Raw genomic sequence first — 19,612 nt, 5'->3', positions numbered from 1 at the left:
GCTTATAAATTTCAAACTAAACAAGACAGCATAGCTGGGCCTATTTCTACCTGCACAGAACAGAAATGGAACATACTTACTGCCGAGATTGTTTTGAAAATTAAATGAGATCATGTTTCTAGAATACCAGCTTTTAAACTGGACACATACTAAAATCCCCTGAGTTACAAGTGGCATCGGAGTCTGCATTTGATTGAGCTGGTCTGGGGCTCAAGCTGGTATCGGGAAGTTTAAATGGTCTCTAGGTGCCTGGAAGATGCAGCCCCAGGGAAAGCCAGTCAGCTCCAGTGTGTGACCATCAGAAAACCACATGGAGGGCTTGGCAGAGAGGTGGATATTTAAGGTTTCCAATAATTTGGAGAATTAGCCTCTGCTCTGTATATTTAGAAAGGCATTTTCTCAGCTGTTTCAGATGACTTGTGGGGGCAATCTTTGTTCACCAGGTATTAGTCAGCAATGTTCCATGGCCCCTGTTGACAGAACTATTAAATGCCATGAAGTTCAGTAATGAGATTTGACCTCCGTGATTGGACAAATTACAGGTCTAGAGGCACAGAGTGGGTGACCAGGATTTAGCCATCTTTGAATTCTCAACCTATAGTTATTGCCTAACTATTCCGTCCTATTAAATAATAAAAAGTGCTTGAAGTCCTTAGTCCAGGTTAATTTGATTAGAAATGAATTCTCTCTATTTTCCTGGTCCCTGAGTCCCTCAGATTGGAGTAATTATGCCTGAAGTGTGTCTGTCCTTCTGGGCTACTCAGGCAATCACACTCCGATTACTGTCAGACTAACTAGAGAATTTCAGCCAAGCGGAATTGATTCTTCAGACTGATTATAAGTGGGTGGAAGGGAGCAATTCCCTGTTTCAATTTTATGTATTTTTTCCCCTCATACTTTTCAGTCCTTGAGCAGTTAAAGCTGTTTTTGGTGACTGGGCTCCTTTTCAGTTTAGCAAGGGAGTGGCTACTGTTCTGATTCTTAAGCTTTTGTGGGAGCTGGTGGAAATTCAAACTGGCTCCATCAGGATTAACCTTTGCACCATGAGGGATGGGAGCACCTCTGTTCACATGTATAAACAGGCAAGGTGGAAGTTCCCATTTCTACCACCAACCCCAAGAAACCATATCAGGAGAATTTGAACTAGATGTTACTGGAGGATGTTATGCCCAAATCTGCGAAGTCCCCCCAAAACCAACAAGGAAACCCAGTCCTGTATGTAAAAGCAAAGAGCCTTTATTTTAGGCAAGTTTGCAAACTTGGTCTCTCCGCATGTCCAATGTATTGGCATAAACGGAGAGCCCTGAGCTCAGTTAGAGTTGGGTTTTTATAGTAATAAAGGTGGGGGTGAAGGTTTCTGAGGTTCAGGACCCCTGATTGGCTGACATTTGTCTAGGGGTGTCCTGGTGAGTGTGTACTTGCTGGTGAGCCTATCTACAGTGGTTGGAATGTTAGGCATTTCTTTTGGATGATCTGTTTTTGGGTAATCTTAGTTTGTAGTTCTTCCTGCAACCAGGTATGCTTCAGGGTAAACTACCGAGACTCAGGCCTCTATTAAATTTATCGATGGCTGAGTCCTACTCCGGCAGGTGATAATGGTTGGAAGTAAAGAACTTTCTTTGGGTGATCTGTTCATATTTAGCTTATCATGGCTGGCTCCTACAGAGAACAGCAAAATTCTTAGCAAGGTAACTCTTCTGTTCTTAATCCAAAGCAAATCCAACATTCTGCATATAAATAGGTGAGGCGCTCATCACAAGCTTGAGCGATGTGAGCCAGCTGAACAAAAGGGCCCCATGACAAGGTGTTTGCCTTTTTTATGCAAATGTCAAATAAATATTCATGGCACTTTATTTTAGGGAGAGAAATTTTAAATGGCAAAACTATTTAAGTTTGATTTCACATGGGCACAAATATCTTAAATCCTCTTGGGAACAAGAAAAGGGTATAATTATACAGTTTGGAAAGTGCAGGTGTAGGTGTGTGTGCTCATACCTACACACACACCCATTTACACAGAGACGCAGATACAGGATCAAAATCAGTTCTCCCCGAGTGAGGGGCCCGATGGCTTGGAAAGATTGCCGGGCACGCACACAGGATTACCCAGGGCCAATCATGTCTAAATGGCAGTTGGGCTGAGGTTACCCAGCAAAGCTAGTAACTGGTCTTATTTTCTTCCAGCTATCAGTAGCATACATAGCTTTCTCCATATTCCTTTTAAGTATGAAAAATATCAAATAGTCAAAGTCAGGAAAAGACTTCAAGGGGCCCCTGTGTGCCATTATCCAGCTGCAGCAACTACCACCTTATGACGTAGTTGGGTTCATCCATAATAAACCAACTCTATTCCCAAATTTGTTCAAAGTAAGTCCCATATATAATATCATCTCATCAATGTTTCCTTTTGCGGGGAGGGACACACAGGGTCTCCTGTATCTCAGGCTGGTTTCAAACTCACTACGAAGCTGGAGATGACCTTGAATTTCTGTCTTTCCTGCTTCCACCTCCTAAACGGTAGAATTACAAGCATGTACCACCATGTTTTTTTTTGTCTTTAATGATGAAGATTGGATGCAGGGTTTCGTGAATGCAGGTATTCTACCAGCTGACATACATCCCCAGCCCCAAATTTTTAGTTTTCAAACCAGAACTAAAATAACCAATTCTGTATAAATCAAAATTATTAATCAATCCCTGTGTAGTCATACACTGTTGGATCCATCCAATTCTATAACTAGGAGAACCTGAATAAATTGTTTGGTGTAACTGAATTCTTTAGCCGAAATTGTGTGTGAACCACACACAACCGCTGTTCATAAATTCTTCTGAACATAAAGTAGCAGAACTACAAACCAGTTTTGCATTAGAAAATGCTAGGTGCCGACCCGAACCTGAGTTCCCCTTCCAAGAGTTGTGTCTCTGTCTGTAGCTTTGCGAGTGTTCCAGGGTTTTGTTGTTTCACAAAACGTGTCCAGACATTGATGTCGTGTCTGCGCATGTTTGTCCATTGCTTGTGGTGGTTGTTGTTTGCAGAATGTGAAAATTGTTATCGAAATGATTTGGGGTAAGTCAGTGGGAGGACCATTAGGGTAAGGACGAAGGCTTCGTACATCATGCTGGCCATTTACTATCTTAGGTAACATTTCTCCATGGAAAATAGTGCTTGATTTTTCAATCTTACAAAGAAAGGCTTTTAAATATAGCTCATGTCTTGAATCGCACTTCCAAATGATGATTTGATTGTGCCTTTAAAAATCTTTTCATGTTGCTCCAATCATTTTAGAGCTATTTAGTCATTTCTGGTGATTTAATTAAAATATAATTAATGTTGGAAAAAGAATTAATTCTCATTAACTTGGGCAAACTAAGGAAGCTGGTGTGAATTTTAAATATGTTTGAGGAAATACTTTAAATATTTTAAAACCATTTTCAGCTCCATACACTGAAGCCAATAATGAAGTATTTGCACATAAAGAAGAATGAACAGAAGCGCATTCTGCATAGCTCCTGCTTGCAGTGGAGCAGTTGGGAGGACTTCATTTCCGTGTTTGAGAGTCAGATAAAATACTCGTCTATAACTAGGAGAACCTGAATAAATTGTTTGGTGTAACTGAATTCTTTAGCCGAAATTGTGTGTGAACCACACACAGCTGCTGTTCATAAATTCTTCTGAACATAAAGTTGCAAAACTACGAACCAGTTTTGCATTAGAAAATGCTAGTTGCCGACCCGAACCCGAGTTCCCCTTCCAAGAGTCTGATTTGTGCTATGACTTGTCACGGACCTTTTCTAGCTATGCATGCAAAGGTGAGAATTATAGATAGTTCAGAATTTAAAATTCTGAGTAAGTAGAGTCGAAACTAGTAAAAACTTAACTTAAAAGATGCCTATTTCCACAATAGAGAGTAACTGTGTAGGATGCACATTGTCCTACATGTGCTTTTAAGCATAGAAGGAATATTTTCCTTAATATCTATGAAATTCTTTCCAGAATAGCCCAAATACTCTGCTGTGGGTCCCCCCCCCCCGTGTGTGTTGTTGTTCTTGTTGTTCTTTGTTTTTTGTTTGTTTGTTTGTTTGTTTTTGAGACAAGATTTCTCTGTGTGGTCCTGGCTGTCCTGGAACTTGCTCTGTAGACCAGGCTGGCTGTGAACTCACAGAGATTGGCCTGTCTCTGCCTTCCCAGTGCTGGGATTAAAGGTGTGTGCCACCAACACCTGACACTCCATTGTATTTTAAGCAAAAGATTTAAAACAAACTTTTTGAACAAAAAGTATCAATTATTTCACTTGTTCAGAGGACTTTCAAGGAGTTTGGAGAACTTTATATCAACTCAAAATCAAGTCCGAGAGAGAGAGAGAGAGAGAGAGAGAGAGAGAGAGAGAGAGAGAGAGAGAAAGAGAGAGAGAGAGAGAGAATGTGTTCTTGTACATTCTTCAGTTCTCAGACTTTCACAGTTAATGTGGTACCTGTGTCTACCTGAAATTAGCAAAATGCATTCCACAGGCTCTAGACTTTAACTTGATAAACCTATAGACTTGTGTCTCTTGGGAAATCAGACAATCTCATTATTATAAAAACATTTGCCATAAAATCAGTGTGGCTGTGGGTGGGTCTCCGCGAGCTCCACTGAGAATGGGGTCAGACGCTAGCAGAAGTCTTCCGTACTTCTCATTGGGAGGTTGGGCAGCCGTCCCTGCTCGCTCCTCTGGCCACTCCGACGGATCCTGCCTGGGTATGCGCTAAAGCAGCAGGGTTCTGAGCTGGCCTGGTGGTCTTCTAGTCTTCTGTCTGGCTATTCCTCTTCAGACTAAGAGAAAGGGTGCTGATTAGGACTCGACATTTACCACACAAATTAGAGGACTTGTATTAGGACATGAAAGAAAGGGATGGCTAGACATTCAGAGCCCTAGAATAAAACTAATTCACTGCTAGTCAGATCAGGTATTTAAAACATCTTATCATTGAGAAACCTATTAGCATCATAGTTATAAGATGAACGGTGAATTTATTTTAAATTTCTATCTTTGCCAGGAAAATCAATGGAGTTACTAAAAGGTGAGCCACGTCTAATTTGAACACCGTTTTGGGAGCCATATATGTATACTTAAGTCCTTTTTATGTCTATGATCCGATGTCTTTATTACCTTTGTATTTTCGATAGTATTGCTTAAGTGTACCCAGAAAGAGATCCCCGCTCCATAATTATGTAGGTTGTATAACGCCTGCCATCTCTCTATATTATTCATATCCTAATCTCTGGGACCTGTGACAATGAACTATAGGTGACAAGAGGGAGGGCGAAGATGAGATGTGGCGGGGAGCCTATAGGAGGGAGGCGTCCTGGATGATCTGCACTGGTCCAGGTAATCACAAGGAACCTCTGAGAGGGAGGAGGAGGAGCAGTATCAGGCTTGAAGGCAGGAAAGAGCAAAGAGATGCTGTGGAGAGCCAGCACTATGGGATATGGGCCTTCCTCAATCAGCAGGAAACCTATTGTGAGTTCTTCCTTTTAGCCTTCAGAGGAAAGCAATCCACTGACTTTAGCTCAGTGGAGCTGATCTCCAACTTTGGATCTCAATACCTGTAAGTTAGTACATTTGTGTGTGTGCGTGCATTTCACGTTTTATTTACTGTGTGTATATGTATGCACATACGCCACTGTACCCAATCAGAAGTCAGAGGACAACTTGTGTTAGAAGGTTATTTCTTCCCAACATGTAGGGTTGAACTCAGCTTGTCTGGTTTGTAGCTGGTTTTTAAATTCTTTGCTCCTTGGCATTCTGCCACCCACCTCCCAAAAAATACACAGAGACTTATTCTTACTTATGAACTCCTGTACTTAGTTTGTCTTGTTTCTAGCTAGCTTTTCTTAAGTTATACTGTCTACCTTTTGTCTCTGGGCTTTTTCCTTTCTCTATTTCTGTATATCTTTTCTTTCCTTCTTATTCCGTGTCTGGCTGTGTGGCTGGATGACTGACCCCTGAAGTCCTCCTCTGCTCCTTGTCTCTCTCCTCCCCTCTTTTCTTTTCTTTTTCTTCTATTTATTCTCTCTGCCTATCCCTCTTCTGCCTTGCTATTGGCCATTCAGCTCTTTATGAGACCAATTAGGTGTTTTAGGCAGCGAAAGTAATACAGTTTCATGGAGCTTAACAATTGCAACATGAAAGAATGAAACAATCTTTGCATCAAAAAAAATATTTCATAGATTAAAAGAATGTAACACATCATTGGCTAGTATTTCAACACTGGTTGGTGATAGTTGCTTTTATCTGTGGAGCCATCTCCCCAGCCTGAATTTTGTATTGTTTCTAATGTCATTGAAATTGGGGTAATTTATTAGAGTGGCAAGGAAGGCACTTGCGACCTCCTGCTTCATGTACATTAGAATGAATTAAACACAAAAGTAAGAGCGTCATTTTTCCTACCATTATCCTGTTTGTTCTGAAGCACAGCAGTAGACACAAACTTTCTTTGTCTTCTCCAATTTCCAAATGAATTCTTAGTTTAGAATGAATCAACCTAAAAGAAGAAATTGTTCTTCTTAAGCTTTACAAACCCTCTGTGGATAAAAGCTGGCCCCTCACACCGGTGAGCCCCCAGAGACAGGGCTTCCACTGTTGACGGCTGGACTCTTTGTCCCTCCCCACCAGCCAGCCTGTACTGGCGTGAGTCATCCTTCTCCTGAAATATGCAGCAGAGTGGTCGCCTCATGGAGAGATGATTGTCAGGTCCCACGCCACCGCTGCTCTGCAGCTCGGTGATTAAGGGCTGATTAAGAGCCGGCCTTGCTACTGTGCACTAAGAAGCCCGGCAGGAAATTGAACTAGAAATTTGGAACAAAAAGGCCAGGACTGCATTTGTAACTATTGGAAGTAGGTCACGGTTCTGTATTGTCTTAGTACTGAGGCAAGATTTCCCTCCCTCGATTTGTGCTTTCCTCTCTACACGTTTCTGTCTCTGTTATCAGTGTGCTGGGTCACGAGTGATTTTGAATATAGAGAAAATTAGAAAAAACAAAGCATGGATCTGTCTTTAAGGGTCAGGGGTTGCTGTCTTTATCTTGCATTTTTTTTCTTCTTTTTACAAGTAGTTGTTCAGTTTTAAATGCACTTTCTGTTCATGTTTAGACAGATCCGCACCTGTCTTTTCTTGCTCTGTATCTGGGTCTCTGTGTCTGTCTGTCCGTCTCCCTCTGGATGTCAGGATGGAACATGAGGCTCTGTGCACATTGGCAGACACTCTACCCTTAAGCTCCATTCCAAGCCTGGGTTTGTGACTTTCGTTTTAAACTTCACAAATGTGCAGTTACCCTGAAACAGAGACAACGTGAGATTTCAAAACATCTGCACATTAGTATCTGAGTTTGTGCCAGGATTCTTTGTAACCCATGGAAGCCGTTTGTCTACCTTACACATGAAGCTTCTACACTGGAGGAAAGTCAAAAAATCTGGATCATGAATAGCGAGATGAGGGCAGTTTGGAGGGCCACAGGCAGAAACCAGGATGGCTCTAGGCATGAAAGCAGCATGGGCCCAGCCCTTTTCTCTTGACCCTATTTGCTGGAGTGGATGTGTGCGGTTTCCACAAGGTAATCACTGTACTCAAGATTGGAGTCTTGAAGGAAAATGTGTAGTTGAACTAGCCTGGGTTTGTGGCCAATTTCTGGGAAAGGAGGACAGAATGTTATAAAGCAAACATCCGTGAAAAGACAGGGAGAACACTAATTAATGCAGCACAAAAATTTACCGGGGTAACCACTAGTAACCAATCGCTCACTGCCGTCGGCTCAGTTGACATAAGAGCAGAATGAGATAAGACAGGTTCCATTGTTATGGGCACACTTATGGCCAAAATTATTTATATTGGTTTTTCGAGGCAGGGTTTCTCTGTAGCTTTGGAACCTGTCCTGGAACTAGCTCTTGTAAACCAGGTTGGCCTCAAACTCACAGAGGTCCTCCTGCCTCTGCCTCCCAAGTGCTGGATTAAAAGTATGAACCATCATCTCCTGGCTTCAAGATAATCTTTTAAATCACTACCATTTGGAGAGAGGCATTTTCCTTTGCTTTGCTTTAGACAAAACTGACTGAATTCAAAATTATATTACCACTTTAAAAAATCAATGTGTTGTCTTTTAGTCCATTCTAACAGGAAAAATAGTTTTTCTGCAGCCACAGAGGCAGCTTTGGAAGTATAAAGAGAATGGTTGTGGTGGGTCCTTCGTGTAGAGTTTCCTGGGTATGTTCCTAGGTCTCTGCTATGCATCTCTTCCAGTAGTAGCCCTTGTTTCTCAGGCTTTCCACTGGGCTTCCTTACCCTCCCTGCCTCTGCAATCCAGACCTTTCACGAGAGAGATGTAATTCCGTCATGTTGGATGGTGGAGAGCTGCGTAGGAGCACAGTAGGTTGACTGGGTGTGGCATCTTTAATTCTCATTTGACATGTATGTCTGGGCTACTTTTTATACCCAAGGCTTGTTAAAAACCTTTTGGATGTAGCAGTAGCAAGCAGATAGGGTCCCTTAAAAGGATCAACCTGTCAAGGAGAAAAATGAATTAGAGAAACGATTACCATAAGCAATGAAGAGTAGCAGGCTTGAAGACGCTCAGGGCACTTAGAGGAACACCTCGTGGAGACCGTACCTGATCTAGGGTAGAGGGGCATGGGGTTGAACCCAAATATGAGGGAGGAATAAGCAGAGGAACTGAAGAAATAAATAATGAGATACAACAGGGCACACAAAGCTGTACAGGTGGACGGAAGCTAGTTCATCCAAAATACGTTGGTCATCTGGCATGGTGAGACACAGGAGACTGATCTGAAGAGGTTGGCAGGGATCAGGTTATCAATGTCTGGCCGAGCTAAGGTATTTGGCTCATTTTTGGGACCCCAAGGAGCTGCTGCTTATGTAGGCAGAGTTGCTGGCAAGAGGGGATGACTCCTCTTTTACCTTGCTACCATGTGGTAGGAGGCCGAGAAGAAAACTGTCAAGAGTGTGGAATTCACCACATCTCAGAACATCTCCGCCTCCATCAAAGCCAGAAAACAAAACAGACTCTGGGAACAGTGAGATGCTGAAACAAAGGACACCTGAGATCCTGAGGAGGAAGCCAGTACTGGATGACCGCATCCCATCATGGAGAGGATGGTGGCTAATTGCCTGCTCAGGGGTGGAGTAAAAAGAGAACTCCCAGCCCATCTCAGCCCACACTTCTTGTTTTGCGGATGTTTGAGCTGATGGGAGGGCCCGCCTGCAGGGCTCACCTGAAGTCACACAGCCCTTCCGGGGAGGGTCAAGCAGGACTTCCCAGCGTCCCAATCACCTGCTAATAGAAATCACATCTTCCTTATCTACAAGGGCTTGACTGTAAAATCTTCTTAGAAAACATTCAGATGAGCCTGAATGTTGAACGTCTTGTTCCTGTTGAACCCCCTCACTGCGAAGCTAGCTAGTGATCATTTCAAAGAACGGGACTGGGCACTAGAGTGGTGTGTCTGGCTGCTGCCACAAACCTGCCTGTAACTCTGGCTCCCCTTGTCTTCTGTGGAAGTGGGGCAGGGGAAGGGAGCAGGTCAGAGATGGAGGGATGTGGCTGAGGGGCCCTTCTTCCTTCCTTGTGCTGGCGCCTCAAGTTGAATATGTCCCAGAGCCTTGCTGAAATGCCCTGTGTTTACCCAAACACGGCTCTCAGAACTTCCTCAAATGTCAAGGACCAGTAGTCTAAACAGGAGAGAAAAGCAAGTTATCATGAAAACAATCAGGAAGAGGCCCCTCCCACGAGGATAAGGCAGTCTAAGTGTCTGCATCCAGAAGAGCTGACAACAGCGGACTGAATTTTCTTTGATGAAATTCCTGTCATATTTTTGTTGATTTTCCTATGATTTTCTCAATCTGTGAAAATTTTATATGCAAAATGGTGTCACATCTTATTAATGTATTTAAACATATGAGTTGTATTTGACACACTTTACTTTGCTCTTTGTCTTTAAATTTAGTTTATCTTGGGTTTGGTTATACCTAAATGTCCTATGCACCGTGTGGCTTTGCTCATTGCTTTTAAGCCCAGACAGTTCTCTCCACGCCAGCTATTTGGTGGATATATCCTCATGGACATTTCCCCCTGATTTTCTTAGAAGCGTAAGGGGGTTTTTGTTGTCTTTTACATACTCTTTCATCTATACTAAACTCACTTGGGAGAGACAGAAAACTTGGCTTTGAGTTTAAAAGCCTTACCTGAAGGTCCTGAGGTAGCCAACTGCTGCATGGTCTTCCTGTTTAAGATATTATTCCAGACACAGATCAAGACCTGGGCCAAATTCCCGACCCCTGAACTTGATAAGCAGGGCTAAAGTTTGACAGACATTTCCCTGGGTTCACCACACCAAACAGCTATCCACAAGCTACGCCATCTCCAGTAAGACTTCTCACTGACTTTTCATTGAAACCCCAAATCACTGAGACCCAAGAAAACTACACAAGATGGCCTCGCTCTGCTGCTACAGGCCAGCAGATGTAGCTCTCTTCCCAATAGGAAATTGTCCCTGCAAGGAAAGAACCAGAGTCCCAAAGAGTCCCAGAGTTGAGTGTAACCTGCAGGCCCAGGCAGGGTGGTGATCACGTGCACTCCGCATGATATACAAAGTTCTGCTAGCTCGGTACCAGCCCGTCCAGCGACATCTGTCACGCAGGGATTTAATGCCCCAGTAACAAAAGATAGCATTATCAGCGGTCAGCTGTTTCAGTGATAAGGCGGATGTGTATCCACAGCAGTGAAAACGAGATTTGTTGAGACGAACTAAAACAAACGATCCATTCACCGATGTTAATTCTGCCGTGGTTTTCATAATTACCTTTGTGTGTGTGGTATTTACAAAACAGGCATTTAACACCCTTCCAGTAAAAGATAGAACACTGTCTCACGCTGTTACGGTATGTTCCTATTAATAATGGCAATTTTTAAAATTAAGGGAGCAATTATTCTTTTAACACAGAGCATACGCCAATATTACAGTAATACCCAAGAGGCTGCAATCATCGTTGGCTTTGGTTGCACTATGACATGACTTAGTACACAGTGGTGGGGTAAGAGAGGGTTGGCTGTCACCTGCACGCTCAGTCTGTAATGTATAGATCGCCCCAACCCTACAGAAAGGGGTGATTGGACACACAGCACCCTGTTACTACCATGATGCCTTCTTGTTCATTCCTTTCACCTTCAAGCTGGCTTTTAAAAATGCTCACATAGCCAGTGCCCAGACTGGGAATGTTAGACTGGCTTTGTGCACCTACAGAGTTTGTCCTAAACAATTTCTTTTGGGAGCAATTTGGGTTTTTACAGAGTACCCTTAAATACAAACTGCTAGGTGTGTATATAGTACACCCTGGAGAATGGGTTTTGCTAAACAGCAAGGATTTCCAAGTACATGGCCTCGGTGTGTCTGTTCGTCTGTCTGTCTGTCTGTCTGTCTGTCTGTGTGTTCATGATAGAAAAACAAAGATAGAAATGTGTGTGTGCTTGCTGGCTTTTTTGTTGTTGTTATTGCTTATTTTACTATACAAAGAATCTGGTTTAGAAGAAGCAGATTTGTGAATGCTAATGCTACCCCTAGGTGTAAACATCTCATCAGAAAATTTAACGACAGATGGCTTACAGCAATATGTACACCTTAGTTTCAATTCATTGGAAAAATGGATGTGATATTGATTCAAATTGCTGTTTCAGAGTACAGCTTAGCTCAGTCTTAAAAACTGCCATGGTGCGGGACCAGCAAGATGGCTATGCAAGGAAAGGCGCCTCCTGCCGAGCGTGACGCCTGCAGTTTGAGCCCCAGGACCCACATGGTAGAAGGGGAAAGCTGACTTTCAAAATCTGTTCTCTGACCTCCACACACACCCCCCAAACACACATATGATAAATGAACAAATTGTAATCATTTTAAAAAGATTATTATAAAATTATCTTCAAAGCAGCAACTAAAGCATTAAGGTGGCAAATTCTGAGACTTGCAAGCTACTGAAAAGAGGTGATACATGACAATACCTGGAGTGCAATGGAGGGAAACCTGAAAGTCAGAGCGCACCAAAGGCTGTACAAAGCCAGACTGTGAAATGCTACAGTTGTAACATCTGCTTGATATCAACAATGTCACCGTAGCAGCAGAGGCAGGTGTGATGCTGCCTTGGGCAGGCACCATTCTAGCTTTGTAGCTCATCCAGTCCTTACAGCAAACTTAGCCCTGGCTCGACGTGGATGAAGAAAGTTCAGTTTGGGACTGAAATTCTTTAAATCTTCCTGGCTTTAGAAAAAGCCATGGTTCACAGACCAGGGAGGTAACTTTCCTTGCAAGCATGTGGACCAAGTTCGAAAGCTACAGCAGCAGTCACGACCCCTTTGGCAAACCTCTGTCTCCCAAAATGTTTACATTATAATTCATAAAAGTAGCAAAATTATGGTTATGAAAAAGCAAGGAAAATGATTATATGGTTGGGGGTCATGACCACATGAGGAACTAGATAAAAGGGTTGCAGTATCAGAAAGGTTGACATATTTAAAAACATCTAAAAAATGTTGGATATGGAAGCCCATGCTAACCTTCTCATCAACTTCCAAGTCAGTGAGAGACTTGTCTTAAAATATGGTGGCTGGAGCCTGGGGCATGACAGCCGAGGTTGTCCTCTGAACTCTCTCTTTCTCTCTCTCTCTCTCTCTCTCTCTCTCACACACACACACACACACACACACACACTTCATATACTCATTCACACCCACACCACTAACACACTACACAATACTCACACCATAACACACCACAAGCACATACACACACACTAACACCCACACACCCACACCAATACAACCCCACATATCCATACATACATACATATACCACACACACACATTTACACACACACACACTCACTACATACAACACACAATGCCACACCCACCCACACCCACACCACATACAACCCCACACATCCATACACCACATACACACTCATTCACACACACACACACACACACACAAACACACACACACCACAGACACACACACTACATACAACACACAAATACCACACACACAAACACACACACCACACACACTCACACACCAATGCACACTCACACACCACACATACACCATTCCAATGGCCTACCTCAGCTTCCAAGCATGCCCTACACTTTTTTAATAAGTTGAAGCCACGGGTCACAGTCATGGCAAACCCCCTTCCCTGCCCTAACAGTCTTTAATGGTGACTTGCCCTGACCCTTACTGTTCCCCAAGGGATTTGAAGTACTTTATGAGAGAACTCACATATTGACAGAGCCTCTGATGGGTTAAGTTATCAGAGGTTTCCTCTCTCGGCATAGGCACAACACGCTGGCTAGGGATTGCTGTGGGCAAGCCGAACTGTCCCAAAGCCCGCAGCTAAGCCATGATGAGGTACAATGATGGACTGACGAAAGCTAGAAAACCAGACTCCTCTTAAACGTTCTTCTTACGTCAGTTCTTGACATTTCTTTGCACTGTTTTGGTAACCGACTAAACAGCTCCATCATGTACGTTTTATTAAAGTATTACAAGAACCTGCTTAGTTTTAAATAATATTTGAAACGTTGAGTTTGGGTTTCCAGACTTTCTTCTCTGCCTACACCCTGTTGTTCATTTAGGGAAGGTGAAAATGATGTGGCCAAATATCAGACCCACCCAATTCTGAGTCCTTTCCTTCTGAAACCCTGACCACTACCCTAGTACTTGGGTGGGGGCATGTGACTAGTTCCACATGCTGGCCGGGAGTGAAAGTGCAGTTTAGGCCAAAGCATTTAGGCACTGGCAGGACACCCTCTAGAGCTCTTTCTTTTTGCCCTGGTGGTTGCAGAGAAGGCCTCTAGGTGAGGGTGGACCCAGAAAGTGAACAGCTACATTGCTGTGCCGTAATTAAGGGTGTGCAGACATTGTAAAAGACATTGCAGGAACTAGAAATCCTCGTTGCGTGAGTCGCTAGAGTTGTGGGTTCTTTGTTGCTGCAGCTTAACTTGGTCTTATTAATTCACAGGCTCCTTATAAGACCCTTAGACTCCACAAGGCACTTAGAGCAATTTAAGCTCACTCTTCATCTTCCGATCCCCTCGAGCCTTTAATGGCTAGCAGGTGGATGTATCCGAGGAGGCTGGACCACACCAGACTAGTAAACTGTATCACGTCAACTTGTATCTTTTCATGCATATGTTATTATACTGTGATTCTTTTGTTGACCTTTAGTCTTTAGCATGAATTTACTGAATTGCAATTGATGCAAAAATGAATGTTTTTGTTTACATTCTTATGCAATGCCAAAGATTGGAGCCCAGGGTGTTGCATATATTAAGTAAATGCTCTGCCATGGAATTTCAGGCTAAACCCCTGGTTTATGAATAAAGAATTCACTGTGCAAATAACAGTGACCTTAAATCTGCTTGTATCCAAGGCTGACCTTGAACTTGCAATACTAACGTTCTGGCACCATAAGCACAGATATTAGAGGGTTTCCAGGCATTGGCCACCATCGAAGGCACAATCAGCACCAATGAAACAATCATAATTAAGATTATAGTAATATCCATCGTTCCCTAGTTCCCCTAAGCCCCCTTTCAGTCTCCAATTTTCACATGACTGCACCCCATCCCAGCCATAACGTGATTTCTATTGCCATACATTTCCAAGAATTCTGCATGTGAAGAGTTATACCCTTTCCGCTCTCTTCCTGTCTGGCTTCTTTCACTCAGTACAATTATTTGGGGACTCATTTCACACACTGCATAGATCATTAATTTGTTCCTTTCCTCTTCTGAGTAGTTTCCCATCAGATGGATGGACCACAATTTATTGCTCACTTGTTGATAAATATTTGAGCAATTTTCAATCCTTTACTCTTACAAACCCAGCGGCTGTGACATTCACATGTATGTCTTTATATGGACACACTTCATTTCTTTTCAACAGAAGAACAACTTGATTATGTGGTGTGAGACTGTTTCACCTCTTAAGAAATCACCAATTTTTTTTCTCAAAGTTTGTCCCATTCTGTATCCCTGCCAACAGTGTCTGAAGATGGTACTTGCTCTCCTTCCTTGCAACACCTGCTATGATCTTTAACTTGGATCAAGTGATTGCAGCATCACCCGAGTACCCCGCTTTGTTCCCAAATTTGTCAGCTCGGGTTCTTGAGACTTCTTGTAATCATCTTTTAACTGGCACTCCTCCTTCAGATAAATGGAGATTGTCAGGTAAGAACTCCGTGAACTTCCTCCCACCACCTATAAACTTAGATCTCTCAGTGCCAATTACTCCCGCCTTGCCTCCTGGCAGAACAGAGAAGCCGTGTCCCCACCGACTCCCTGCGCTGTGTCTCGGAGCCCATCCTCATCAAACCTTGTCTATCAAGGATCTTTCCTGCTTCCTTGTCTTTTTCAATTACATAGCTGCCTCCTCAGGAGAATAATGTATTCAATTCTTGGCTTTCAGAGAGAGAACTTAGCACGTGGCAGGTTCTCCCTCGCTGCACCCAGCCTCACACCCTCTTTTGCTGCCCTTGAAGCTGCTCTCCCTCCGTTTACCTGTGAAACACCTGCCTTTTAACTTACCCTCGGCCACACACATACCCTGGGATGCTCGTTTTTTCAGCAGTCCATCCACACGTTAGCACTTGCTCCTTAAATATCTATTCAAACTCTCAGTTCTGTGTCTCTCCTTGGTTGCGCTTCTTCATTTGACTTCCATGTTTCTGTCTCAGACTGTAGCCTTCTTGGCTCTGCTCTCAAAGATTCTGTCTGTTACTTAGATGGCAAAGGCTTTGCAGAAGTGACTAAGGACCCTTGGATGAAAACAGTATTGGCAGTTTCCTAGACAGAACTTACGTAATCACAGGTGTCTTCATAAGACAAACACACAAGAGATTTGGCTGCGGAAGGAGGCAGTGTGGCCACCGTGAGGTAGGAGCCACCAGCCAAGGAATGCTGCCCCAAATACTAGGAAAGACCAGAGAACATTCCTCCTGCAGAACTGCTACTGGGAGCAAAGCTTGCTGCTATCCTGATTTTTGACCCTGTGAGGTTAGTTTCTAGCTTCCAGTTTCTATCACTATAAAATATGTGTTATTTCACGCACATTACCAAGTCAGATATTATTTGCTACATCAGCCATAGAAAATGAATATGCATGGAGCCTGGTGCTGGGCTTCAAGCTTTAGAGGGTCCTGCTTGTCTCCAAGCATGTGTGCCTTTTTTTAGGGTCGAATCTATGTCCTCACTTCTAGGCTAGGCACCAGGTACCTACGACTAGGAAATCCTTTCTTTCCGGGCCATGGACCTCCTCTCCATGTTTACTCCTTAGAGACAGACTATGGCCTTGCAGGCACACACTCCTCCCTAAGGAGCATTCAAGGAAGCACTTCTGGACAGAGACCGCCAGATATGCTAGGTGCAGTGGGAGCACCAATAGGAAGCTACTGACATAATCCGGACAACAGGAGACGCTAATCCTCCAGAAGCGTCTGGGGCTCGATTCTCTATATATTTGAAGTTAAAGACAATGACATTTGGTGGCACAGTGAACATGAAGCATGAAAGAAATAGAAAGTTGTGTGATTTCTAAGGCCTTTCTTCCTCACAACTATGAAAATGACGTTGCCATTAACATTGTAAAGAACAAATAGAGGACAGACTTCTGGGGGTAAAAATCTGTAGCTCAGTTTAAAATCTGCTGAAGGTAGGACACTCATTAGATAATAAAGTGCATGGCTTTCTCAGAGACCCTACGCTTTTCTGACTAGATAGGGTCTTATAATATGAGATTCTTAATTAGCTTTGATAGGTCAAATGAATATGTGACATTTCTGTGTGGAAGTGTTTCGAGATCTGCCCACAGCCTTATACCATTACATCATAGCTTGGCTAAATGTCAAACCTATTGACATTACACAGACTGGACCACTATGTAAGTCAGCGTCATTAACAAACGGATTGCTTAGCATCTTCCTGCTGTCAGTTCCCCCAAACCTTGATCAGGCCGAGAATGGATATTAAATAGTCACTAACACATCAGTAGCCTGAAGTCAGATCCACCGACTGTAGTAACGTCTGTGTCTTAATGTGCTTATTTCAGGAAGTTTTCCCTTATGGTTATAAATTTATCATACTGTTAACCCCTTTGTTCTGTCTATGGAGTTGAATTCCCTTCTCCCTCACATTTAGGGGGTGCTGACAACAAGCTCTTGTGTTTTACTGAACTCCAACACATTCCGGACGTGAATGGGCAGAGGGACTTCAAACCATCTGTGATGGGGCCAAAGAGCCCATGAAGGTAAGTTCTTTAGAAATTTTTAATTTAATGAGTGAACAGGAACACTAATCTTCCCATATCTAAATTTATGGGCACTGTAAACACTTACATGCATAGAGCACAGAGTGTTACAGCCTTGAAAAGGTCAGCGTGCTGCAGGAAGCGGCCAGCTCGAGGCTGTATCGCTAGTGAATTTTCTCCTGGACCGTCCACAGCTGCGCTTCTTTCTCCTCTTCCTCTTCTGAGACCTCCTTTGTGGGGCTTAACAGAGGTGCCGACATGATAAATACTCAATTCATCTCTTATGTTTGCATTTCTCATTCTCTCTAACTCTTTCCTTGGTTTCCCTCTTTCTCTGGGCATTTCTGCTTTTTGCCTATCTCCCCACTTCTCCCTTCTCCTGCTTGATCCGCCCCATCTTTTGGTGTGTAAACACTCTGGAGGGCCCTGTCCTGGGCTCTCTTCTCTGTTCAACAGTGTTATACAGAGACATCTTCCACATGAGCTTTCCACCTTGGAGAGCAGGACCTTAAGACTTAGCCAGTAAACAACTCCCAAGTCTCAGGAAGTTCCTGAAATCTTGAAGATTCATAAGGTCCCTCTATTCCCAGGTATAGAAAAGGCTTTGTAGAAAAGACAAAGTAGAAAAGACTTTGCTGGCCTCTTGATCTGCCTGCAGGTTGACCATGGGTTCCAGAAAAGCAGCTTTTGTGAGTTGGTACCTATGCCAGTGGAACTTTCAAGGAGAAGGTTGCCTTGGAAATGCCCACGCTCCTGTAAGTAACCCTCACCCACACTCCCGTGAGTAACCAATGTTTCTCTAAGCTAGACTTTGATGGAATCCTTCCTTGGGTCTGTCACTAGTGCCCTATCTGGAGTGAGGAGACATTTGTTCTCATCTCTGCTGGAAGACTCACATGACAAGTACCCCCAAAGTGACCCTATGCAGACCCATGACGGCAGATACCATCAGCGTGTTGGTAAGCTCCAAGTTCATCTGTCAGCCTAGATCCCACTCCAGAGATACTGATGTGTATAGTAACCTCTCTGTAACTCCATTTCCCCATCTGTAAAGTGGACATAACGCTAGTGTCTATCTCACAGCGTTGGCAGTAACCATCATGTTCTCGCAAGCAGATCTGCTTCCCACTCCACCTCAGCTGCTATTGAAAAGTGGACTTTATGCTCCACGTCAGAGCTGGTTGTCTTGCTCTCTAGGTTCTGGCAGCTTAATTAATAAATGTCATCACCAGGAGGTAGCATGGAACCAAAACATGCTAGTTCAATAATTACCTCTCCCAGCTCTCTCCATACCAGACTTCTGGTTGGCAGGGGCTGCCTCCCTCTCCTAGAGACACATGCCCCAGGCCTCTATTTCGACAGAAGTCTTTCTTGGTTCTAGAATCTGCTTTCTCGTCATTCTGTTGGTGAGTACCTTGTTGGATCTCTTTAATCATTCTCACTTTTAGAACGAGTCCCTCCATTAAATTCGACTCAATTACTCGGTAAGAGCAGGCCATTTGCTTCGTGCCGGGAGTGCATCAATTCTGGATGGTTTTGTGATTAAGTTAGGTATTTGTCAAGTGTTTAGAGCAGCGGCTGGTTTATAGTAATTGCTAGAGGAGCGTTTGGGAAATCGATAAACTGTCAACATGTGCCCTCCATTGCAGAGTTCAGAACTAATTTTCCAACTCCCCTTTCTGTATTAGAGTTTTCCAGAGAAACAGACCGAAGAACCAACAAGATGAATGTGTATATGTGAAGGCAAAGACAATGGACTTTGCTGACACATTAAGTATGAAATATGAGGGAAATAGAGGGATGTGTGTGTACAAGGAATTTATTATATGGAAGTGACCTGTGCTATCATGGGGACTCACTCATCCAAAATCTGCAGAGCAGGCCCCTGAACTGGGGACCTAAGGAACCTGATGTGGTTCCAGGCTCAAGGCGATGGCAGTAGAATCAGAAAGAGCCATTGTTCTTAGGTCAATAAAGTCAGAAGACGGGCCATAAAGTAGCTGAGGTGCTCCACACAGGACAGGTGGATTCCCACCCTGGAGCCTTTGTGCTTGCTGCCCCCTCTGCTCAGGAGTTTGTCCCCTTACATTCCTTGCACCTCACTTCACAGAGGCTACCTTCTAAAAGCTAGCTTCTCTCAGGGGCTATCTCAGTTGTCCCAATCACTGGGCTATACTCTGCTAGTTGCCACCACCTTTATTTCCTTCCTTGGCATTTATCCCAACATAAAATTAGATATTTGTTTACTTTTAGGCCAGCCTCCCCAT

The sequence above is a fragment of the Myodes glareolus genome, chromosome 1, assembly GCF_982192425.1.
Source record: "Myodes glareolus chromosome 1, mMyoGla1.1, whole genome shotgun sequence".
Taxonomy (NCBI): domain Eukaryota; kingdom Metazoa; phylum Chordata; class Mammalia; order Rodentia; family Cricetidae; genus Myodes; species Myodes glareolus.
The sequence above is the reverse complement of the archived record's forward strand: the minus strand, read 5'-3'. Positions refer to the sequence as shown.